Here is a 26,043-nt window from a genome sequence, read left to right on the forward strand (position 1 = left end):
AGAGAGCTTTCCCTCAGGACACTAGAACTGGGAGATGGGATAGTTCAGGTGGATTGATCAGACATTTTCCCTGTATCCCACTTATATTCATTGGCACTTACAAGATGCATAGCACCTGATGGAATTCAACTCTGTGTAAAAAATTTCTGTCCACATCTCTCTGCTAAAGGGCATAGCTGAGAGGGCTGAAACCAAATTTTTGAAGGCTGATGTAAATTATTTTCCAAAGATATATTTGCAACAATACCAAATGATCCCATACCATGATGCACATGAGAAATTTTCCATAGAGCTTAGTACCATAAAAATCTGTCTCTTCCTGGTGATTGATATATTTCCTCATTTGCCAACAACAGGAATAAGGTGACCTTTCTTTCTTCAGGTTTTTTTTTTTTTTTTTTTTTTTTTATGCTTTAGTTGTCAGGAGGAAACCCAGAGCCAAGATTCATTCCCAATCAAAGTAAGTAATTTTAACTTATAGCAGTCAGTATTCTCTTTATCTTGTTATTGTAGCTTAATAACTTTTAAAATTTTTTATGAATTTTAGTGCAGGTACCTGTTTTATAACTGCCTGAATGGTGATGGACAGGGAGGCCTGGCGTGCTGTGATTCATGGGCTCGCAAAGAGTTGGACACGACTGAGCAACTGAACTGAACTGAACTGAAATCCACTTTAGATCAAAGTGAAGTATAAATACCTCATACTTTAAGAATAAATTGTTGTTCTTCTGGTTGGTTTAGATGTATCATAGTTTTCTCAGAATTACACAGGTTTCTATTTTGAATGTTTGCCCAGCTTTGATTTTAAAGTTGGTATGTAAACGTGATTAAAATAAACAAACAACCCAATCAAAAAGTGGGCATAAGACCTAAGCAGATATTTCTCCAAAGAAGACATACAGATGTCTAATAAACACATGAAAAGATGCTCAGCATTGCTCATTATTAGAGAAATGCAAATCAAAACTACAATGAGGTATCATCTCATACCAGTCAGAATGGCCATCATCAAGAAAAAGTCTACAAACAAATGTTGGGAGTATGTGGAGAAATAGGAACTGTCTTGCACTGTTGGTGGGAATGCACTTTGATATAGCCACTATGGAAAACAGTATAGCGATTCCTTAAAAAACTAGGAATAAAACTACCATATGACCCAGCAATCCCACTATGGGCATATACCTCAAGGAAACCATCTTTGAAAAAGACACATGCACACCACTGTTCATTGCAGCACTGTTTACAATAGCTAGGACATGGAGGCAACCTAGATATCCATCAACAGATGAATGGATAAGTTCTGAGACATATATGCAAGGGAATATTACTCAGCCATAAAAAGGAATGCATTTGAGTCCGTTCTAATGAGATGGATGAACCTAGAGCCTATTTTCGGAGAAGGCAATGGCACCCCACTCCAGTACCCTTGCCTGGAAAATCCCATGGATGGGGAAGCGTGATGGGCTGCAGTCCATGGGGTCACAAAGAGTCCGACACAACTGAGCAACTTGACTTTCACTTTTCACTTTCATGCATTGGAGAAGGAAATGGCAACCCACTCCAGTGTTCTTGCTTGGAGAATCCCAAGGACGGGGGAGCCTGGTGGGCTGCTGTCTACAGGGTCGCACAGAGTCGGACACCACTGAAGCGACTTAGCAGCAGCAGCAGCAGAGCCTATTATACAGAATGAAGTTAGAAAAGGACACATCTCACATATTAATGCATATATATGGAATCTAGATATATAGTACTCATGATCCTACTTTTAAGGCAGCAAAGGAGACACAGACATAAACAGACTTTTGGACACAGTGAGGGAAGAAGAGGGTGGCATGATTTGAAAGAGTAGCATTGAAACATATAAATTCCCATATGTAAAATAGGTAATCAGTGGGAGTTTGCTGTGTGACACAGGGAACCCAAAGCCATTGCTCTGTGATAACCTAGAGGGGTGCAATGGGGAGGCAAGTGGGAAGGAGGCTCAAGAGGGAAGGGACACATGTATGTATACCTATGGCTGATTCATGGCAGAAACCATCAAAATATTGTAAAGTAATTATCCTCTAATTAAAAATTAAAAAGTCATAATTTAAGAGAACACATAATAAAAAGTACCTTCACATCCTTCCTGTGATGGAATATTGCCTCCCTCTCCCCCAGTAGTAGTCACTCCCCCTCTCTTAGTCACCAGAATTGGTAAATATTACCTTACTTGGTAAATGACTTTGTAGGTAGACTAATCAAGGATTTTGTATCTCCCCATAGGTGGACTCAGTGTAATGACAAGGATCCTCCTAAGGGAAATGAAGGAAGATTAGACAGATGAGAAAGCAAGGTGACTAAGGAAGCAGAGGTTTGAGTAATGTGACGGTAGGCCAAAGAGTGCCAGTAGCTTCTAGAAGCTCAAGATAAAAGCAATAAGTTTGCCCCTGGAGCCTCCAACAGGAACCAGCTGTGTTTCCAACTTTTAGCCCCATAAGACTAATTTCAGACTTCTTAACTCCAGAATTTTAGAGAATAAATTTCTGTTGTTTTAAGCCACAAAGGTTGTGGTAATTTGTTACACTGGCAACAGGAAATTAATACATACCCCTATATCCCACTGTATCCACCCCCCCCCCCAAATTAACCACTAAGAATTTCTCATGTATCCTTCAGGGAATTTTCATTACATGTATCACCATATTCACATCATAAACAAATGAAATGATACTATATATATTATTTTCTATTTAGGTGGATTTGTATGTTTATTCAGATTTTTGTAGTCACAAAAATATTTATCTTTTTATATGTCTTTGAATACATGACAGGCATATCTATAGAATGATTTTCTTAATGTAGAATTATTAGGTTATAGTTTATGATCAATAATCTGATAGCTTTAGTAGACCTTGAAAAATTGTCCTTCAGAAAGGTTGAACTAATTTGTACAACCTCAGGGTTGTATAGGAATGGCATTTCTCCCCACCCTTACTGACACCATCAAGGTATTGATCTTGAAAGTGTAAGTTTTATAGTGGCTATAGTTTGAGCTCCTTAATTTAGTCCAAGAGTATTTCTTTGTGTCTATTGTCTTACAAATAAATAGACTGAATTAATTCCAGATTACATTTAGGGCATCTGTTGTGATAAAAGAAGCCCTGGGAAAATGGTTTCTCCTTGTTCTGGCATTTTCACTCACTGAACGTAGGCCTCTGTGCAAAGTGCTTACCCCAGTTGCTCACAAACCTACCTTCCTAGCAGCTTTACCTGGGGGTAAAACACTCATTTCTAGTTCACTCGCCTTTACTTAATCAGAACTTTCTGGAGTGGAGAATAAAAAATCTGCTTTTTAACAAGCTCTTGATCATATTTTTGTATCTCCACTAAGGAGCAGGCTCTTGACTGCATTTGAGAACAACTGCCTTAATATTTTGGAGAAGGCAATTGGCACCCCACTCCAGTACTCTGGAAAATCCCATGGACCGAGGAGCCTGGTAGGCTGAAGTCCATGGGGTCGCTAAGGGTCGGACACAACTGAGCGACTTCACTTTGACTTTTCACTTTCATGCATTGGAGGAGGAAATGGCAACCCACTCCAGTGTTCTTGCCTGGAGAATCCCAGGGACGGGGGAGCCTGGTGGGCTGTCGTCTATGGGGTCACACAGAGTCGGACACGACTGAAGCGACTTAGCAGCAGCAGCAGCAGCCTTAATATTTGAGTATTGAGCCTGAGTATTGTTTCCTTTTCTTAAATTCCTGCAATATAAGGTTGGCTTAACCTTCATGTTATAATGGGACGTGGGTATTAGGCATTCCCTTGAGTCTGCTTTCTATATGGAATCTTCAGCCGTCTTAGGATTTTAAAGTAGCATACCACGTACACCACTATACCAATCTGGAACTTCGCTGACTGCTTTGATGCCATTAGAAGATTTAATTCAGTGCTTGCTTATTTGTTGTGCTTGTTGATACTATTAACAGTCATTATCTTGCCATATTTGTGAATATTAGTAGTATGGGAGGAATTTGGTCAATCCAAAAATGGCCAAAATGGTGACCCAATTAACTTGTTTCTCTACGGGATTTCTCAGAGAACTGAACAGACAAAAAACAAAGTCTATTCTACTTTATTACCAACTTTAGGTCCAGACACAAGAAGAACTCTCTCAACAGCTGACCTAGTAACCCTCTAACATGCTCACTAGAATAGTTAAATTGTCTGTTTCTTCTGTAAAACACACTTGCTGATGCTCTGGGCACAGCCAGACGTCACTGTCTAACACACAGAAGCATTTTTGCTCCCACCAAGAGTCTATTATCTGCTTTGTCAGTTTAAAATCTTAAATGTTAACTGTTTTTATTACCAACATTGCATAATTTGCATAATGTTTCTATAAATTAGTGAAGTATAGATGGAGGGAAAACTGATTATTAAAGCTAAGTTGAATGCTTTAAAAAAATCACATAAATGCAATTTATTGTTTATTTGCTTTTGTCCAATACATTTTACAAGGAATACCTCAAAGGGTGACTTAAGGCAGAATGAGGAATGTAATAAGTACTCAACAGAGTTCTAAATTTTTGTCAGTAGTCCATTCCTTAAACTAAGGTTTTAAAATATTCTTCAATTTAGCCATCCTTTTGTCCATGAACATGCACTAGTACAACTAACATTTAATTCAGAAATTCGAATCAGTTCTAATGAGGTGGATGAAACTGGAACCTATTATACAGAGTGAAGTAAGCCAGAAAGAAAAACACCAATACAGTATACTAACGCATATATATGGAATTTAGAAAGATGGTAACAATAACCCTGTGTACGAGACAGCAAAAGAGACACTGATGTATAGATCAGTCTTATGGACTCTGTGGGAGAGGGAAAGGGTGGGGAGATTTGGGAGAATGGCATTGAAACATGTATAATATCATGTATGAAACGAGTCGCCAGTCCAGGTTCGATGCACGATACTGGATGCTTGGGGCTGGTGCACTGGGACGACCCAGAGGGAGGGTAGGGGAGGGAGGAGGGAGGAGGGTTCAGGATGGGGAGCACAGGTATACCTGTGGCGGATTCATTTTGATGTTTGGCAAAACTAATACACATTGTAAAGTTTAAAAATAAAATAAAATTAAAAAAAAATAAAAATACATTGCAAAAAAAAAAAAAAGAAGAAAAGAAATTCCCTGTCTTCATGTTGAGCTTGGTCTCCAAAGCTTAGAGAAAGAGAGGTTTTTTTTTGTTGTTGTTACCAAAACCCCTCCCCAGAAACTCTGGATATCACCACACATCTTCAAATTCCCTTTGTAATGATTTTTCAAAATTTTAGGGGCACTCCCAAATACTTGTCAAATTTTAAAAAGCACAAGAAATTAAGAATCCATACTGATTGTAATTCTCATCCTCATGTCCTATGTAGCTTTTGTTACACAAGACAATCTCTTTGGCAAAAGTAGAAGAAAGTTTTATCCTAGTAAATGATTGTTATTTGGTTTGATAGGGAAGAATATGTACATGTGCAAAATAGATGTGTGCAGGGCCATATTTAAGGGTATGGAACCATTAAGTAGGAGCAATTGGTTTTTTCCCTCTGTTTTATGTAGTTTTTTGATCTATACACTGTGGGTCATATTAATAGCTGAGAAGCCTTATCAAATAGCTAACCTTTATTGACTGAGACCAGCTTGGTAATTAAGCTGAAAATATATTCCATCATCTCCATCCCTAATTAAGGAGTTTGGGTTAATGTCTGCAACAGCAGTATTTAACATATATGCCACATCAGTAGTAAATTAGGATCAAATCTGAATGCAGCTCACTGCATTCCCAGACCTGAGATGTCACAGGACAGAAAATATTAAGACTTATGTTGCTTATATTTATCTTTCTTGTTGGTATGGAGGAAGCTCTTGCTGGGTTGGAGGAAGCACAAGCTGGAATCAAGATTGCCAGGAGAAATATCAATAACCTCAGATATGCAGATGACACCACCCTTCTGGCAGAAAGTGAAGAGGAACTAAAAAGCCTCTTGATGAAAGTGAAAGAGGAGAGTGAACAAGTTGGCTTAAAGCTCAACATTCAGAAAACTAAGATCATGGCATCCAGTCCCATCACGTCATGGCAAATAGATGGGGAAACAGTGGAAACAGTGGCTGACTTTATTTTTGGGGGGCTCCAAAATCACTGCAGATGGTGACTGCAGCCATGAAATTAAAAGACGCTTACTCCTTGGAAGGAAAGTTATGACCAACCTAGACAGCATATTAAAAAGCAGAGACATTACTTTGTCAACGAAGGTCCATCTAGTCAAGGCTATGGTTTTTCCAGTGGTCATGTATGGATGTGAGAGTTGGACTATAAAGAAAGCTGAGCACTGAAGAATTGATGCTTTTGAACTGTGGTGTTGGAGAACATTCTTGAGAGTCCCTTGGACTGCAAGGAGATCCAACCAGTCCATCCTAAAGGAGATCAGTCCTGGGTGTTCATTGGAAGGACTGATTTTGAAGCTGAAACTCCAATACTTTGGCCACCTGATGCGAAGAGCTGACTCATTGGAAAAGACCCTGATGCTGGGAAAGATTGAGGGCAGGAGAAGGGGATGACAGAGGATGAGATGGCTGGATGGCATCACTGACTCAGTGGACATGAGGTTTGAGTGGACTCCAGGAGTTAGTGATGGACAGGGAGGCCTGGAGTGCTGCAGTTCATGGGGTCACAAAGAGTCGGATTCGACTGAGCGACTGAACTGAACTGTGGGTATATTATGGGTGTTTGTGTACACTTTACTCAATCTTCCACTGGGAAACTTGGTATTTCACACATATTCTAGGTGGGTTGAGTAGGAGCAGAGATTGTTTAATAGGAGGATTGATTATGTTGAATTAGCTCTGGTAAATTTGGCTTTCAAATACTTTTAGACAAATTTCCTTAAATTTTTCAATATGAGAATTATCATGCCTATGACCCAAACTCTATTTAGTGGCTTCTAAAATAGTCATATGAGACCTGTCAAAATGGGATCAACTTATGCTAAACCACACTATCTGTAGTCCAGAAATACTATAATGTATTCTCCAAACTGGCCTTCCCTAGTAGCTCAGCTGGTAAAGAATCTGCCTGCAATGCAGGAGACCCCAGTTTGATTCCTGGGTCAAGAAGATCCCCTGACGAAGGGATAGGCTACCCACTCTAGTATTCTCGGGCTTTCCTTGTAGCTCAGGTGGTAAAGAATCTGCCCATAATGCGAGAGACCTGGGTTTGATCCCTGGATTGGGAAGATGGCCTGGAAGAGGGCATGACATCCCACTCCAGTATTCTTGTCTGGAGAATCCTTATGGACAGAGGAGCCTGGTGGGCTACAGTCCATTGGGTTGCAAAGAGTCAGAGATGACTGAATGACTAAGCACAGAACAACACATCCTCCAAATTGTAGTGGTGAAAGAAGCATACCAAAAAATATTTATCAAAAGATTCCACTGTTCTATGCACTCTTAGAAGATAGATTGCTTCTGAAAAGGCACAGAGGATGAAACAAGGCAAGTTCCCTATAACAAAGGGACCAGTTTTTGGACTTCCCTGGTGGTCCAGTGGTTAAGAATCCACCTGCCAATGCAGGAGACATGGGTTTGATCTCTTCCGGGAAGGTTCCACATGTTTTGGGGTAACTAAGCCCATGCACAATTATTGAGCCCATGCTCTGCAATAAGAGAAGCTACCAGATGAGAAGCCGACACACCACGATGAGAAAGTAGATCCTGCTCGCTGCAACTAGAGAAAGCCCGCATGCAACAACAAAGACCCAGCACAGCCAAAAGTAAATAAATTTGATAAAAGGAGGGAACCAGTGTTTGTTGCCACAATTTTATCTCCTAGGTCACTGAGTAACTTTGGGCTTTCTTTCATACAAAGCAGAAGTCTACTTTTTTTCTGTAATTCACTGTATGTGTGTGTGTGTGTGTGTATTTATATATATTTGTTGTCCTGTCACTAAGTCATGTCTAACTCCTTGCGAGCCCATAGTCTGCAGCACACCAGGCTTCCCTGTCCTTCATTAGCTCCCAGAGTTTACTCAAACGCATGTCCTTTGAGTCAGTGATATCATCCAGTCTCTGATACCATCTGATATCATCCATCCTCTGTTCCCTTCTTTTCCTGCCTTCAGTCTTTCCCAGCATCAGGGTCTTGTCCAATGACAGTTGACATTTTCCATCCTCTACCTTCCTATCACACTAACTTGATGCCATCTTCCTCTGGAACTGCTCCTGCCTTCTCTCCTTGGCACTGAGCATGTTGAATAGTTTCTTTGTGTGTCTCAACTAAGTCAGTTCCCTCAGTACAAAGAATACTAGCACCTTCTAAAAGGGAGTCTGGCTCTATATTTCAGCTCTTCAGGGAATGACTATAAGCTCTGTCTCTTGTCCACAGATCAATATTTTATATTATTATTTTCATTCTTTTAAAAATTCCACTTATTTTGTTCCTTGGAACTTGAGATGGCTTTCATGAGTTAAATATGAGCTAAAGATAAAGACAATATACTTTTGTAAGATGAGAGGAGTATTTAGTTGGGGCCCTAATATGATCAGCACACTGTTCCTTGTAAAAGGAGAAAATTTTTTCCTTGCATGAAGGAATACCTTTTGAAAAGAGAAATTAAAACAGCAGGAAAGAGTACAACACAGGCACCTATGTACACACGAGGACATACATATGTGCCTATGTCTCTGTGTGTATTTTATTTTAGGGAGAGAAGGAGTTGGGAAAATTTTCCAGGGATAATTTCTTGATTGTGATAAATTCATTTTTTCCTCCAAGTGACACAATGAAATTCTAGTTTCTATGAACCTCACTCAGTAGATATTTACTGAGCACCTGTTACTTTGCTCCAGCCATTTGTGATGCACAAATGCCAGGCACTCTCATTCTGATAATGGGTCTACATTTACTTCACTTGAGTGTAAGAAACTGGTGCACAAAACCTTTTACTTGTCTCCTCTGTGCCAAGTGAGCTAGTGCTACCTTCAAGGAGATTGTTGGAAGAGGTCAGCAGCCAGACCCAACAGGTCAGTTCTGCTGGATCCCTAATCAGGCATCAGAAGGATATCTTCAGCCCTCCCCATCCGTAGGAAACTGATCCTGAAGGCTTGTGCCTTTGCTCCTATCACAGAATCGATCATCAAGACCTGTGTCACTTGGCCCCATCATTAAAGTCATGGGATGTCTGCTGTACCAGTTGGAGAGGTTGCTGAAAATAATGATTTGCAGTAGCCGAGCTTTTGGAGTCACTTCCTCCAAAGCCAGTTGACAAAGTCAAGTTCTTTTATTTTCAAATATGTGTCTATGGGATATATATGTGTGTGTATGCATACATATATATATATATACATACATATATATACACACACACACACAGACAATGCCACTCTCAATTCATCCCACCCTCTCCTTACTCCACTGTGTCCACAAATCCATTTTCTACATCTGTGTCTGTACTCCTGCAAATAAGTTCACCAATACCATTTTTCTAGATTCCATGTATATGGAATATGTTAATATGTTTGCATTAATATGTTTGTTTTTCTCTTTATGACTTAGTTATTCTGTATAATGTACTCTAGGTTCAGAGCCTGTTATCTTGAGATGTTCTCTTCAATTCTACCTAACTCACCAGTGTGTGAAGCTTTTCCTATAAAAGCAAAAAACTATAGTTCTTTAGAGGTATATATAGTTTATACATATATATATATATATATAGTTTATTAATATATTTATAGTCAAACCCCAAAAGTCGATATCAGATGCCCTCTTGTTTTTGTATCTTGATTTTTTTTTTTTTTTTTACTTATGATGCTGCACAGACCCTTATAGGGATTTTAAAACCATGTAGTTGATGGTTATATCTTTTTAACTAAGCAGAGTGGGATGTTGTATATACAAGGAGTTGCTAAAATCCAGTATTTATATTTGGATCCTTATCCAGTTGTTCCATGTTTCAGAGCTGTTATGTGCAGTTGTCACACAGTTTCTAGATCAATAGAGGGCTCTTTAAAAGCTTGATCACTCTGACTAGGCTGTAAATACTCCTTTCTCCCAGTTCATCAAGTGCCCTGTCTCCTTCCATTGCCTTCATGAAATCCTTTCCATCTTATTAGGCCATGTTGATGTTTCCCTACTCTGAATTCCATTACCATTTATTGCTATCAACATTTGACATTCGTATTTTTACTGCTTTAAATATAATAACTAGACTGTTACATACTGTAAATACTAGATGGTTTCTCTTGTAAATTCAAGAGAAAGAGCTGCAATTATGTTTTCTTTGTATCATCCATATTGCCAAGCACTGTGATAGGTTCACATATGCATGAAAGTAAGTTGCTAGGTGAACCAACAAATTAATACTTGAATCGTAATATGATGAGAACTGGCAAAACATTTTCTCAGATTTTATTGAAGATGAAACTTTACATCTGGGCTAAATTAAAACCAAAGATATGACTCTTTACAAGAAATTTTGAAATGCTGAAATTTCTTATCAGAACAAATTATAGTTTACCTAGAATCTTAGAGATATTTAATTCATTTGATGACTGTGTTAGAGTTCTCTAAAGAAACAGTACCAATAATATATATATATATAGATAGATAGATAGATAGATAGATAGATAGATTTATTACAAGGAATTGGTTCAGGCAATTATAGAGGTTGGAAGTCTCAAGATCTGGTTTCTGTGAGCTGGGAGACCAAGGAAAACCAGTGGTGTAGTTCAGTGTGGGTCTGAAAGCCAGGAAGTCAGGAGTATCAGGGGTAGGAATAGATCTATGTCTCATCTCAAGCAATTAGACAGAAAGGGCTAACTTGTTCCTCCAACTTTTTCTGCTATTCAGGCCCTCAACACATTGGGTGATGTCCACTCCATGGAAGAGGGCAAACCACTTTATCAGATCCAACAATTCAAATGCTAATTTCACCAGAAATACCCTCACAGACACACCTACAAACATTTGTTAGCCAAATATCTGGGCACCCCATGATCCAGTCCGATTGACAGTGAAAATCACCAGTATAGTACCGGATAAACTTGAAACCATGTATGTTAGCAACTTGTCCAAGGTGACTTAGCTGGAGAATCATGACCCAGGTCATTTGTCTTAGGAGGAGTCCAATATTTGGGGGATTTAGCAAACAGTATGGGCAATCTAATGAGTCTTGCCTGTGGGTGGGTTGCAGGCATACACTATAGACAACATTCTCTCAGATACCACTCTGTAACATCAGCAAGCTTAGAGGTGAATTTTTGATCTATTAATATTCTAACGGTTAGTTCTCTCTCTGTCTACTTTTGAGAAGTGGAAATTTTCTTTAAATTTAGGTCTCGTCACTCTTCACAGATGAGAGAAATTTACTGTTATTCTCAGGGCATTCCATTTCTGCTGGAAGCTTCAGAAATGTCATAGGATGTTCGAGACATTTTAAAAGGAGACATTGACAAATGGAAGTACATCCAAAAGAAGGTGACCAGACTGGTGAAATGTCTGGAAGCATGTCATGTGAGGAATGTGTCTGTCATTTTGTGTTTGGAAAGTAGTGATGTTGAGTCAGAAAGATGCTCCAGTTCCCTGCAGGGCGATGACAACTTCCTTCAATTATCTGAAGAGCTGCCATGTGTAACTCGAATTCTATATTTTCTGAATAGTTCCAGAGGGCAGAATTTGGACCAGTGTATGGCAGGTACAAGGACAATAATTTGAGTTGTTGTTTCAACTCCTTTTTTTCATACCATTGGAGCTGTACTGGGGAACCTTGTCAGCAAAAGCGAGTATCCCAATATTAAATGGGAGAAAGCCCGGATGACCCGAGTTACTTCTGACTTCAAGACTGTGTGGTTATCTGTCTCTAAGTTGTATCCAAATTATGACATCCAAACCTCATTCAGTTCTCTCGCTCATCTCACTCAAATGAAGAGCATTTTAGGAGACATGATGCATTAGAAGCCATAGCTGACACCAGGAGGCTTCCCTGGTGGCTCAGATGGTAAAGAATCTTCCTGCAATGCAGGAGACCAGGGATCAATCCCTGGATCAGGGACATCCCCTGGAGAACGGAATAGCTACCTGTTCCAGTATTCTTGTCTGGAGAATCCCATGGAGCCTAGTGATTAATTGCTGAGGATTTAGATAGAATAGAGCCTGTTATCTTTTCTAAAATATATATATTTTTTAATAGGAGGATAATTGCTTTACAATATTGTGTTGACTTCTGCTGCACAACACTGTGAATCAGCTATAAGTATACATGTATCTCCTCCCTCTAGAGCCTTCCACCCACCTGACCATCATCCCAGCCTTCATCACAGAGCACCAGGCTGAGCTCCCTGTGCTATGCAGCAGCTTCCCAGTAGCTCTCTGTTTTACACGTGATCGTGTATATGTCAGTCCCACTCTCTCAACTTGTCCTACCCTCTCCTTCCCCCATTGTGTCCACAAGTTTGTTTTCTATGTCTCCCTCTCTATTCCTGCCCTGTGAATAGATTCACCAGTACCATTTTTCTAGATTATATACATATGCATTAATATATGATAATTGCTTTTCTCTTTCTGACGTCTGTATAATATACTCTAGGTTGGGAGCCTGTTATCCTGAGATGTTTTCTTCCATTCTACTTAACTCACCAGTGTGTGAACCTTTTCCTATAACAGTGAAACAGTATAGCTCTTTAGGCGGCTGTCTGCATTGATCTACATGAAGGAAGGAGAATGTATTTAAAATAAATCCTTGTCCCCTCAATCTTTGTAGGTCAACAGTAGATATTCAGAGCAGCTTATATAAAACAAGTGTAATTTAATGAAATACAGCTTTGAAAGTGTTAGAGAATGAATCAAACTGTAAAATGTGCCAGAGGTTTTAAAGTAAAATCATATTTCAAATCGTACTGAAATAATGTTCACTGTGAGGCAACATATATAAAGCAATATTCTTTCACTTCTCACCTTTATTAGAATAGAAGGTACATATTTAACAATTAATTTGATATTTGAATGTGACTCAAACTACCATTCCAGTTATAGTTCGTCTTTTATCCTTTTTTTTTTTAATTTCACTTAAGCTGCAGTCAAAGCTCATATGTAGGTTTAATACAGATTTCACTGAACACACAAGTTCCATGATGGAACTCATTTTATTAGACCCTGCACTCAATACAAAACATCAATTGCAGAGGGTCATGCTGCATCTTTCTAGCTGTCACACCAATATCTTGCTAAATGCCATCTGCAAGGTCTCAGATTCTGTATTTATACTGGAACTCATTTAGTTTGATCCGAGAGCTATTTCCAAAATGCCTGCGGTATACAGAAAAGCACTTTATCGATAGTCCATTGCTGTGGAGATAGAAACAGCAGTGAAATTCTCTATGGTATAGATGTTTAGATAAATGATGATAATAAATTTAAAGAGAAGCAATTCTAAGAAAAGTTCTATTATAGTAAATGAACCTACCTGTCCTAAACTTGTGTAGCTCTAAGGAGATTTGGATACTTCAAAACTCTTAGGTTTTGAAATGTAAAGCTGATATTGTTGTTGTTTAGTCACCAAGTTGTGTCCACCTCTTTTGAGACCCCACGGACTATAGTCCATCAGGCTCCTCTATCAGTGGGGTTTCCCAGGCAAGAATACTGGATTGGGTTACCGTTTCCTTCTTTGGGGGATCTTCCTGATGCAGGTATCGAACCCACGTTCCCTGCATTGGCAGGAGGATTCTTTACCACTGAGCCACCAGGGGAACCCATTGGAAGCTGGTTAATTCTTCTTACTTGATGTATCTATAAACTTAGGAAGCTACTACCAGATGATAGAATTATCTTGGCAGAGTTCCATGGACTAGGTAAAAATCTTTCTCAAACTGCACCTGATAGATCTCTATAACCTCTGATAGGCATGAACTCTCACTCTGACACCTCACTATCTTTTCAGGTGAAGAACAGCACAAGTCTGTATTCAGAGAAAGGAAAATAAAGTATTTCAAAAAGTGATTAATCATTCAGTTCGATGTCAAAAACATTGTGTGCGGTGTGGACTCCGGGTAAAAGATGGAAACCTGGTTTCCACCGTTTATCAGCTTAACCAAAGACTCAAGGCAGTTACAACATCTCTGTGTTTCAGGAGTCTCACTTCACAGATTTACTTTAAGAATGAAATTGCTCACAGTGGTGAAGATCTTTGCAGTTTGCAAAGCACGTCTGCATTATGCATTTGCAGAAATGAATCTGAAAAGGTCAAAGATAGTTGAAGTCTTTGAGCCCAGACTTAGGAGTTTGAAATAGGCTTCATTTTCCCCTTTTATTCTGCAGAGAACGGGGAGCCTTAAAAACATTTTGGGAAAGGATTGACAGGATTCTGGCTTTGATTTAGAGAACTTAATCTGGTGAAATTGGCTAAGGACTTGATACAGGGAAAGAGAGAAACACTATTGTTGAGGCAATTGACTCAGCTAAAAATCAGATACAGTAATAAAGGTGAGGAGGTGGGAGCTGTAATCCTTTGGCATTATGGATTAAAGGATGGCAGCAACATCCTTTGTTTCTTCAGAAAAGTCCATCTGCCTTCTTTCAAATTGTAGATTATAGAAGAACATCAAGGCCTGACATATGAGTTTGGACATTAAAAATACATAATAGAAAAATTAATATAAGAATATTGGTTAGGAACTATGGAAGCATTTTAGGAGTATGTAGGTTGAATAGTTAAGTGGCTGAAATCTAAGAGGCCTGTTGTTCAGTCACTCAGTTGGTCTGACTTTGTGACCCCATGGACTGCAGCACGCCAGGCTTCCCTGTCCTTCACCATCTCTTGAAGCCTACTCAAACTCATGTCCATTGAGTTGGTGATACCATCCAACCATCTCATCCTCTGTTATCCATTTCTCCTAATCTATTCTCCTATCCATTTCTCCTAAGAGCTAATATATCAGCTCTTCACATCAGGTGGCCAAAGAAGCCTGTTAGGAGGTGGTCAGAAATTCTAGTGTTAACCCAAGGATATTAAAATTCTTGGATTCTTCCTCCTAACAGTACTTTCTCCTAGATACTGAACCTTACTCCACCCCAACAACACATTTATATATACAATTTTTTTTTTCTACTCTTTGAAGTTTATCTAAACAATTGCTATTTTTATCCCTGTACTTGGGTACACCAGGAATTTCCTGAATGATTCCACAACTGCTTTCAAAGGAATAATTTCTGAATAATTGATTTGGAAATAAAATCAGAATCATGGTGCCCAGTATTATGGAGGCGCTGATCTGCTTCTTTACAAAGAGTTTGTTGAAGAAAGCATTTGAAGATACAGGCAAAGAAGATGAGAGGCTGGCTCTCAGAACTAATGAAGAAAATGAAAACTGGCCAGTTCTTAAACTTATTTTAGAAATGAGCCTTATTACTGTATCAGGCAGAGACCATGCCTTTTCTATGTTAGAAGTTTTTGATTTGGTAGTGAATGTAAGAGAAACCATTATAACTTACACTTATTATAATATCAACTCTTTGGAACTTTAAGAGAACCTCACGTGAAATCATTGGCAGTACATCATCTTTCAAACTGCTGCTGCCGCTGCTAAGTCACTTCAGTTATGTCCAACTCTGCACGACCCCATAGATGGCAGCCCACCAGGCTCCTCCATCCCTGGGATTCTCCAGGGAAGAATACTGGAGTGGGTTGCCATTTCCTTCACCAATGCATGCATGCATGCATGCTAAGTCACTTCAGTCATGTCCGACTCTATGCGACCCTATGGACAGCAACCCACCAGGCTCCTCCGTCCACAAGATTCTCTAGCCAAGAATAGTGGAGTGGGTTGCCATTTCCTTCTCCAATTTTTCAAACTAGATACGAATAATTTATTATTGATATTAAAATTATGTTTTGGAAGTACTCCTATTAAAGTTTTTCCAAAATACAATACTCATAATTTCAAAAAAATTACCTCATATGGTTATATGTGTGTGCATGTGTATGTGTGTATGAGTGTATGATTCCATAGGTAAAATATGCTTCAATAATGGTACTTAAAATGGGAGAAATGGTGATTGTAGGTATACCCAATAATTGCTATTTCTTTAGTGGAATTTGGAGACCTGCTTATGGAATATATTGCTACTTGGAAATTAGCTGAAAAGGTCAGAAATAAGCATATCCTTGTTATATGTATACACGACTATTGAATTTCTATCTTTCAATATCTAGTTATGTTTCTTCATCCCTTCAACAGTGATAAAATCATACTTTTAGGAAGTCATCATAAGTAATAAATTAATGTTTAGCAATGAAAAAATCTCTTGCTAAGCTTTGGAAACGAGGACTAGAATCAGTATTCTGTAAAGTTTATAATGACTTTTCCTGTGCTCTTGAAAATACTTCTTATTTTAATGTAAACATTTTCTTTTAATAAAGCATGTAATATAGAGGTTGAGTCCTATGTTTACTACTGCAATACTATTGGCTGCTAAAATATTTTCCATCAGGGAAGATATTTACTTGATTCTTCAAAAAATATCAATTTTTACTTTATTATAAGAATAAAATCTAACATACTTAAATTTGAATCTCAGTTTTACTACTTTTAGGTCATATGATCTTGAACTAATTTCTGTATCTTAAAAACTCAACATAGTAATAGCTTATTTTAAAGAGGATTAAGTGAATCAATACATGTAAAACATTAGAATAGTACATGGCTATTGCGTGCACTCTAAGTCTCTTCAGTCATGTCCAAATCTGTGTGATCCTCTGGACTGTACCCTGCTAGGCTCTTCTGTCCATGGGATTCTCTGTGCAAGAATACTGGAGTAGATTGCCATGCCCTTCTACAAGGGATCTTCCCAACCCAGAGGTAGAACCCAGGTCTCCTGGATTTCGGGCAGATTTTTTGCCATCTGAGCCACTAGTAAATACCTAAAAATTATAACTGTTATTATTAACATTACTTAATAAATTTATGAATTAAATAAGATATCACATTTTTATATGAAATTATATAAACACATATACCTAGTATGGTGTACTACAGGGCTAAATTAATGGTAGCTAAAATCTGTAAGATAAAAGATATTGGAAATATAGAAAAAAGTAGAGTAGAAAGTAAAAATTATTAATACTAAAAACTTCTGTTCAGTTCAGTCACTCAGTTGTGTCCAACTCTTTGCGACCCCATGAATCGCAGCACACCAGGCCTCCCTGTCCATCACCAACTCCCTGAGTTCACCCAGACTCAAGTCCATTGAGTCAGTGATGCCATCCAGCCATCTCATCCTCTGTCATCCCCTTCTCCTCCTGCCCCCAATCCCTCCCAGCATCAGAGTCTTTTCCAGTGAGTCAACTCCTTGCATGAGGTGGCCAAAGTACTGGAGATTCCGCTTTAGCATCATTCCTTCCAAAGAACACCCAGGACTGATCTCCTTTAGAATGGACTGGTTGGATCTCCTTGCAGTCCAAGAGACTCTCAAGAGTCTTCTCCAACACCACAGTTCAAAAGCATCAATTCTTCGGTGCTCAGCCTTCTTCACAGTCCAACTCTCACATCCATACATGACCACTGGAAAAACCATAGCCTTGACTAGATGGACCTTTGTTGGCAAAGTAATGTCTCTGCTTTTGAATATGCTATCTAGGTTGGTCATAACTTTCCTTCCAAGGAGTAAGCGTCTTTTAATTTCATGGCTGCAGTCACCATCTGCAGTGATTTTGGAGCCCCCAAAAATAAAGTCTGACACTTTCCACTATTTCCCCATCTAAAATCTTAACCAGTGACAAAAAGGCAGTATTTTATTTATTTTGTTATATATTGTTGAATTCAAGGGAGCCTGCACTAGGTGAGATCACATTTTTCAAAGCAAGGAAAATGTTTATTTATTCATAATTATTAATAAATTACAAAATAAAGTAGAAATATGTGAAGTTTGCTATATGCTTATTTAATATTGTTAAGCTCACAGTAATGGCACTTTTTAAAAAAGGAAAATGTAAATTTAAAACCCATTATTAGTAGTTATGGGTTTCCTTGGTAGCTCAAATGATAAAGAATCTGCCTGCAGTGCAGGAGACATGGGTTCATCCATGGGCAGGAAGATCCCCTGGAGAAGGGAATGGCTGCTCACTCTAGTATTCTTGCCTGGAAAATTCCATGGACAGAGGAGCTTGGAAGGCTACAGTCCATGGGCTCCCAAATAATTGGGTATGATTGAGCAACTAACACTTTCACTTTTCACTTTCATTTATTTTGTAATATTTTTGCACATGGATAGTATACACACATATATACACAACTTGAATTTTAAATCATTTGGAGCTGTCATCTGAATCTGACCCAATATGTAGTCAGTGGATGAGCACCATCAGCATAACCTAAGCCTGTGATAAATATTGACTCTTGAGTGTCCAACTCTCACATCTATACATGACTACTGGAAAAACCATAGCCTTGACCAAACGGACCTTTGTTGGCAAAGTAATGTCTCTGCTTTTGAATATGCTGTCTAGGTTGGTGGTAACTTTCCTTCCAAGGAGTAAATAAGCATCTTTTAATTTCATGGCTGCAGTCACCATCTGCAGTGATTTTGGAGCCCCCAAAAATAAAGTCTGACACTGTTTCCACTGTTTCCCCATCTATTCGCCATGAAGGGATGGGACTAGATGCCATGATCTTATTTTTCTGAATGTTGAGCTTTAGGCCAACTTTTTCACTCTCCTCTTTCACTTTCATCAAGAGGCTTTTTAGTTCCTCCTCTTTGCTTTCTGACATAAGGGTGGTGTCATCTGCATATCTGAGGTTTTTGATATTTCTCCTGGTAATCTTGATTCCAGCTTGTGGTCCCTCCAGCCCAGCGTTTCTCATGATGTACTCTGCATGTAAGTTAAATAAGCAGGGTAACAATATACAACCTTGACATACTTCTTTTCCTATTTGGAACCAGTCTATTGTTCCATGTCCAGTTCTAACTGTTGCTTCCTGACCTGCATACAGGTCATACAGGGAAAGGGTCAAATCCTACTTTATTGACTATTAGCAGTGACTCTTTATTAATTTACTAAATCTGAGCCTGAGTTCTCTCATCTTTAAAATATAGAGAGGTTAATGTTACCTACCTTATAGGGCTGTTGTAAATATTAAATTTACAACAATTTACAATTTAAAGAGTTTTGCCAAGAAAATGCACTGGTCATAACAAACACCCTCTTCCAACAACACAAGAGAAGACTCTATACATGGACATCACCAGATGGTCAACACCAAAATCAGATTGATTATATTCTTTGCAGCCAAAGATGGAGAAGGTCTCTACAGTCAGCAAAAACAAGACCAGGAGCTGACTGTGGCTCAGACCATGAACTCCTTATTGCCAAATTCAGACTGAAATTGAAGAAAGTAGGGAAAACCACTAGACCATTCAGGTATGACCTAAATCAATTCCCTTATGATTATACAGTGGAAGTGAGAAATATATTTAAGGGCCTAGATCTGATAGATAGAGTGCCTGATGAACTATGGAATGAGGTTCATGACATTGTACAGGAGACAGGGATCAAGACCATCCCCATGGAAAAGAAAAGCAAAATGGCTGTCTGGGGAGGCCTTACAAATAGCTGTGAAAAGAAGAGAAGCGAAAAGCAAAGGAGAAAAGGAAAGATATAAACATCTGAATGCAGAGTTCCAAAGAATAGCAAGAAGAGATAAGAAAGCCTTCTTTAGCAATCAATGCAAAGAAATAAAGGAAAACAACAGAATGGGAAAGACTAGAGATCTCTTCAAGAAAATCAGAGATATCAAAGGAATATTTCATGCAAAGATGGGCTCGATAAAGGACAGAAATGGTATGGACCTAACAGAAGCAGAAGATATTAAGAAGAAATGGCAATAATACACAGAAGAACTGTACAAAAAGATCTTCACGACCCAGATAATCACGATGGTGTGATCACTGACCTAGAGCCAGACATCCTGGAATGTGAAGTCAAGTGGGCCTTAGAACGCATCACTACGAACAAAGCTAGTGGAGGTGATAGAATTCCAGTTGAGCTATTCCAAATCCTGAAAGATGATGCTGTGAAAGTGCTGCACTCAATATGCCAGCAAATTTGGAAAACTCAGCAGTGGCCACAGGACTGGAAAAGGTCAGTTTTCATTCCAATCCCAAAGAAAGGCAATGCCAAAGAATGCTCAAACTACCACACAATTGCACTCATCTCACACGCTAGTAAAGTAATGCTCCAAATTCTCCAAGCCAGGCTTCAGCAATATGTGAACCGTGAACTTCCTGATGTTCAAGCTGGTTTTAGAAAAGGCAGAGAAACCAGAGATCAAATTGCCAACATCCGCTGGATCATGGAAAAAGCAAGAGAGTTCCAGAAAAACATCTCTTTCTGCTTTCTTGACTATGCCAAAGCCTTGGACTGTGTGGATCACAATCAACTGTGGAAAATTCTGAAAGAGATGGGAATACCAGACCACCTGATCTGCCTCTTGAGAAATTTGTATGCAGGTCAGGAAGCAACAGTTAGAACTGGACATGGAACAACAGACTGGTTCCAAATAGGAAAAGGAGTGCGTCAAGGCTGTATATTGTCACCCTGTTTATTTAACTTCTATGCAGAGTACATCATGAGAAATGCTGGGCTGGAAGAAGCCCAAGCTGGAATCAAGATTGCCAGGGGAAATATCAATAACCTCAGATATGCAGATGACACCACCCTTATGGCAGAAAGTGAAGAGGAACTAAAAAGCCTCTTGATGAAGGTGAAAGTGGAGAGTGAAAAAGTTGGCTTAAAGCTCAACATTCAGAAATGAGGATCATGGCATCCGGTCCCATCACTTTATGGGAAATAGATGGGGAAACAGTGGAAACAGTGTCAGACTTTATTTTTCTGGACTCCAAAATCACTACAGATGGTGACTGCAGCCATGAAATTAAAAGATGCTTACTCCTTGGACGGAAAGTTATGACCAACCTAGATAGCATATTCAAAAGCAGAGACATTACTTTACCAACAAAGGTTTGTCTAGTCAAGGCTATGGTTTTTCCTGTCATCATGTATGGATATGAGAGTTGGACTGTGAAGAAGGCTGAGCACCGAAGAATTGATGCTTTTGAACTGTGGTGTTGGAGAAGACTCTTGAGAGTCCCTTGGACTGCAAGGAGATCCAACCAGTCCATTCTAAAGGAGATCAGCCCTGGGATTTCTTTGGAAGGAATGATGCTAAAGCTGAAACTCCAGTACTTTGGCCACCTCATGCAAGGAGTTGACTCATTGGAAAAGACTCTGATGCTGGGAGGGATTGGGGGCAAGAGGAGAAGGGGACAAAAGAGGATGAGATGGCTGGATGGCATCACTGACTCGATGGACATGAGTCTAAGTGAACTCCGGGAGTTGGTGATGGACAGGGAGGCCTGGCGTGCTGTGATTCGTGGGGTTGCAAAGAGTCGGATACGACTGAGCGACTTATCTGATCTGAAATATTAAATTAGACAATTCCTATAAACTGATAAATGGAATTCCTGATACATTGTAAGCAAAAAAATTGTAATCATCACCATTATGATATGATATGACTATTATTATTGGTCAAAAAAGTCACAATATCAAAGAGACAATGGTATAAAATATGAGTTAGAAGACCAGTGATTAATTATTTTAAGAAACAGTTCATCTCATTACACTTATTTTTGAGTTAATAAACACTACCCTAGGATAGCATTTACTGTTTTTTTTTTTTTTGTCAACTAATCTTTCTTTTCTTTATCCTTCTGTGTTTTTGTGGATTGCAGAGTAGAGTTGAGCAGAGTTGGGAAGTAGCATTAGGACAATGGGAAAGACATTCTGAATCTAAAAAGAACATTTTATTTCCCTTTTTCAAATGTATAGTTACTCCAAAAGTAAATTCACACTTAGAATTCATTGTATTTAAATTTCCTGTATAAATATATAGTAATTATTTTTGATAATAGATTTTTAGTTTCATTCAATAATTATTAAATACTGAGACTATACAGAATAATCTGTGTCTTGCATGTTGACCTCATTGTCAAATTTTATCCTTTGAAATGTCAGGTTTATTGGCATAGCAAAAAATACTTTCTCCTTCAGGTTTATTTTCTTCTTCTTTTCAGACAAGTGCATTATAACAAAATACCATTTTGCCTCTGAAGTGGAAGATTGAAAATCTTCAAATATATTAATTATTTGAACATAAGTTTCCTTCTTTCAACTATTTAACAACAACAAAAAAGAAAGAATTTAATGAATGGCTAGATGATAGATACTTTGTCCTGTTCTGAGAATTCCAGGGTAAAGCATGATACTATTTTTGCTTTCAGGATGCAAAACACCAAACTTGTGAAAAGGTTAATCCCTATTGTGTTTCTTTAAATGTTTTATAAAACATGCTATGTAAATTTGAATTATTATTATTCTGGCCACTAATATATGGAAATCCTTCCAAAAGCAAATATCATTTTTCTTTTTGCATGTTTTGGCAGCCTTGAAGCAAGGTTATGAAAGAGACTTAGAGCACTATACTAAAAACACCCCAGCATGAGGAGACCAACGAGTCAAACTGGTAAGTGACAGAGATGGTTCATGGGTGTCTCTTTTATGCATTATTAAGTCTGTTGATGCCATTTCTTACACAAAATATCCTCAGAGCTTATAAATAAAAATGAGAATGCTTCTAAAATATTGCCTATGAAATTTATTCTCATTACTTAGAATACCTTAGGGAGATGGTATTAGGTGGGAAAAGTCACCAATTCCATTATAGACAGACAGGGATTTAAAGTAGCTTTGTGACTTTGTGAAAGTTCCTTAATTCTTTCAGTCTTATTTTCTAATTTTAAAATGTAGATTATGGTTGTTTCCTTGTTGTATTTTCCTACAAATTAAGTAAGAAATTGCCTATGAACAGTTGAGCATTTCCTTAGCAAAGAAGAGGAGATAAAAGATATGACTAATATTTATTGAATGCATTCCATGTGTCACATACTAAATACTAAATGCTGCATTACTTTATTGAATATCACAACAACCCTTAAGTTTGAAGCTATTATTACTCTCATTTTGCTGATGGAGAAACTGTGCTTTTGAAAGATGTGTGGCCTGCGTTAAATCACACATTGCTCCTGTGACAATTGAATGTAGTTCTGTCTGATGCCTGAGTTTCTGTTCTTATGTTTATGCATAAAGCCAACAGACATGTATTAGGCATCTAATAAATACCAAGCTTCTTTTAGCTAAGATACTGTGCTGTTTCCCAAGTGATTATTACTTAGAATATAACAGCCATATACTTATATGAAGTCTTATGTTGTTCAGTTGCTCAGTTGCGTCTGACTCTTTGTGACGCCATGGTCTGTAGCACTCCAGGCTTCCCTGTCTTTCACTATCTCCCAGAGTTCACTCAAACTCATGTCCCTTGAGTCGGTGATGCCACCTAATCATCTCATCCTCTGTTGCCCCCTTCTCCTCATGCCTTCAGTCTTTCCCAGCATCGGGGTCTTTTCCAATGAGACAGCTCTTCACATTAGAGCTTATAAATAATTTATGAATAAGTAATTCTGCCTAGTTTCCGTATAATCTCTATGGAAGACAAAGTTGGGATCTTTTCTCATATTTTTAGAGATGGAGAAATTGATGTCCAGCATGTCGAATACATTCCGTGTGCATATAGCTCTGTGCGTCTCAGACCCTGTGGTTAAGGGTCAGTCACTGTTAATTCATTTAAATCCATTATAGACTGAATGCTTTTATAAAATTGCTAAAAAAAATTATTACTAGGAAATGACTAAAAGGCATATAAATATAATATGCTAAAATATACAAATCCACATTTTTATTATCATTTGTCATTATCTTACAGACATAAAATTACTAAATGTCTGTAAAAGTTTCTAATGCTTGTCCTCTGTTTCCACACTTCTCGTGATACAGACCAATTAGCATGTGGAGATTGGCACCAACCTGTAAACCAGACAGTAAATCTACATTCAGGCTTCTAGTACATGTCTTTTCATACTGCTGCTATTGCCTCAACATACAGCAAGAAGCTTGTTTTATAATCTAAGGGACAAAAGGTTGAATTCCAAATTGTTCACAATCATTGAAAGAGAATTGACCATAACAAAGTATCTTAAAAGAGTTATATAAAACAATTAACATGAAAAAAAAAAGTTGAGAGTTTATAGGGGTGATTTCTTTTTATTTATAAGAAACCAAGATTTAAAAAAAAAAAAACATTTGATATGCTGCTGATTTTCTCATGATATGTTTCTTCCCCTTCTTTTTTCATTTTATTTTTTCTTTGAAAAGTGAAGTTAAGTTGTATTTAGAAGGCTGGGCCTTGTCACTTCCTGAACAGTGTATAGACCTTGTATAATTCTAAGAAATAAAGTCGATCTGGGCCAGCTATGAAATGTAAATGAATTCTTCTCCCCACTACACTACAAAAGTCTGAAAATAAATGTTACTTGTTTATTTCAAAAAGTACCAAAGAAGATTACAACACTTTGGGGGCAAAGTAAAATGAACACTGAGTCAGCGATGAAAATTTACTTCATAAGACAGTTTTGTGGCTTTCTCAGTTCTACTGAAATGGATCCAAATATTTACATGTGCTATGTTATTAATAACTATTTTGCCATCTGTGTCAAAGTAATATTGCACAGATGTTCAGGAATAACTTTTGGTTGTGAGTAAATATTAGAGGAAGATTGAATTTTTCTCCAAATGATGCTGAGGGGTTGGTTTTTAATCACAGTTTAAGATGTCAGTTGTTGGTTGGAAGTTCTACCAGATTAATAGTCTTTAATGCAACTTAAACTGGCTATAAGGGCACAGATAAAGATGAAAAATTCATGACAAAATTCAAAACTGAGACTTTCAACCAATCTATTTTTAGCTTCTGGGAAGACTCCATGTCGCTAAATTAAAATTTGCAATCTGAAGTAGAGCAAGCCCATGGCCTTAAGTAATAGAGAGCGAGACTCTGTGTTCCTCACTTACTTTCTGCCTGCTAACTCAGAAATCCATGATTGGTATGACTTAAAGAGTTAAGCAGCTGTATCTTGGCACCTCCCTCAATCAGTGCCTTCATATCTGTATCCGTTTTAGGATTATCTTTCCTGATCCCTCTGAAAAGGGTAGAAAGGAAGGAATGACTTATGGAAATACATTGTAACCAAAGAGAAAGATAGGTTTTGCAGATGTGGTGATAATGGGATTAGTGACGACAGTAATAGTACTGTGTATGTGTGTGATCAGAGAACGACAGAGTGTGGAGAGAGGATGGTACACTAGCATTCTAACAGAGGCTTTGAATGTCTGATACTCATTGGAATTTAAGCCTGAGGTTGTTCACAGTCTACTCAACTGTGAAGCTTAGAGGCTTTTTACAGAAAAATCAAGTTATCAGTAGGACCAAGGGCTAATGGTCAGTCTTACGCCTTGTCTGTTGAGAAATACTACCCTTCAATGGATTTTTCTCACATTCTCAAATACAGAAGCAATAGCAACAACACAATCAAAGTCAGCCATGATCTTGATAATGATTACTTTAATGTGGGGAATGAAAACCTGAGGTAAAGCATATGTGGATCAATGAGTTAATATGAAAACCAGAATGATATCTTAGAAAATTATATTTTATCCTTTTAACATATGCATTGATTAACTTAGAAATACAAGCCATTAACATTGAGAAAGTTGAAATGCAAAGGATTGAAAGGAAACAGAGAATATAATAGAATTAAATTGGCCTTCATAGGCAAGGGACTTCCCTGGTAGCTCAGCTGGTAAAGAATCTTACTGCAATGCCAGAGACCCCAGTTCAATTCCTGGGTCAGAAAGATCTGCTCTGGAGAAGGAACAAGCTACCCACTCCAATATTCTTGGGCTTCCCTGGTGGCTCAGTTGGTAAAGAATCCACCTGCAATGTGGGAGATCTGGGTTTGATTCCTGGGTTGGGAAAATCCCCTGGAGAAGGGAACAGCTACCCACTCCAGTCTTCTGGCCT

At 38.3% G+C, this 26,043-nt stretch overlaps 1 protein-coding gene across 11 annotated transcripts in view; it reads left to right on the top strand.

The window, feature by feature from the left end:
* Positions 1 to 26,043, top strand: part of LINGO2 (leucine rich repeat and Ig domain containing 2) — a 1,446,924-nt gene that overhangs the window by 817,769 nt on the left and 603,112 nt on the right. For 9 of the 11 annotated variants that reach the window (XM_061425094.1, XM_061425099.1, XM_061425096.1 and 6 more), the window contains one exon: positions 22,517 to 22,596. The exons of 1 other annotated variant lie outside the window; for it this stretch is intronic. The gene's annotated coding sequence lies outside the window, so the exon portion shown is untranslated. Of the gene's footprint in view, positions 1 to 434; positions 684 to 22,516; positions 22,597 to 26,043 lie in introns of those variants that run through there. One more of the 11 variants, XM_061425104.1, reaches the window with a different exon arrangement.

The sequence above is a fragment of the Bos javanicus genome, chromosome 8 (assembly GCF_032452875.1).
Source record: "Bos javanicus breed banteng chromosome 8, ARS-OSU_banteng_1.0, whole genome shotgun sequence".
In the NCBI taxonomy this organism is placed as follows: domain Eukaryota; kingdom Metazoa; phylum Chordata; class Mammalia; order Artiodactyla; family Bovidae; genus Bos; species Bos javanicus.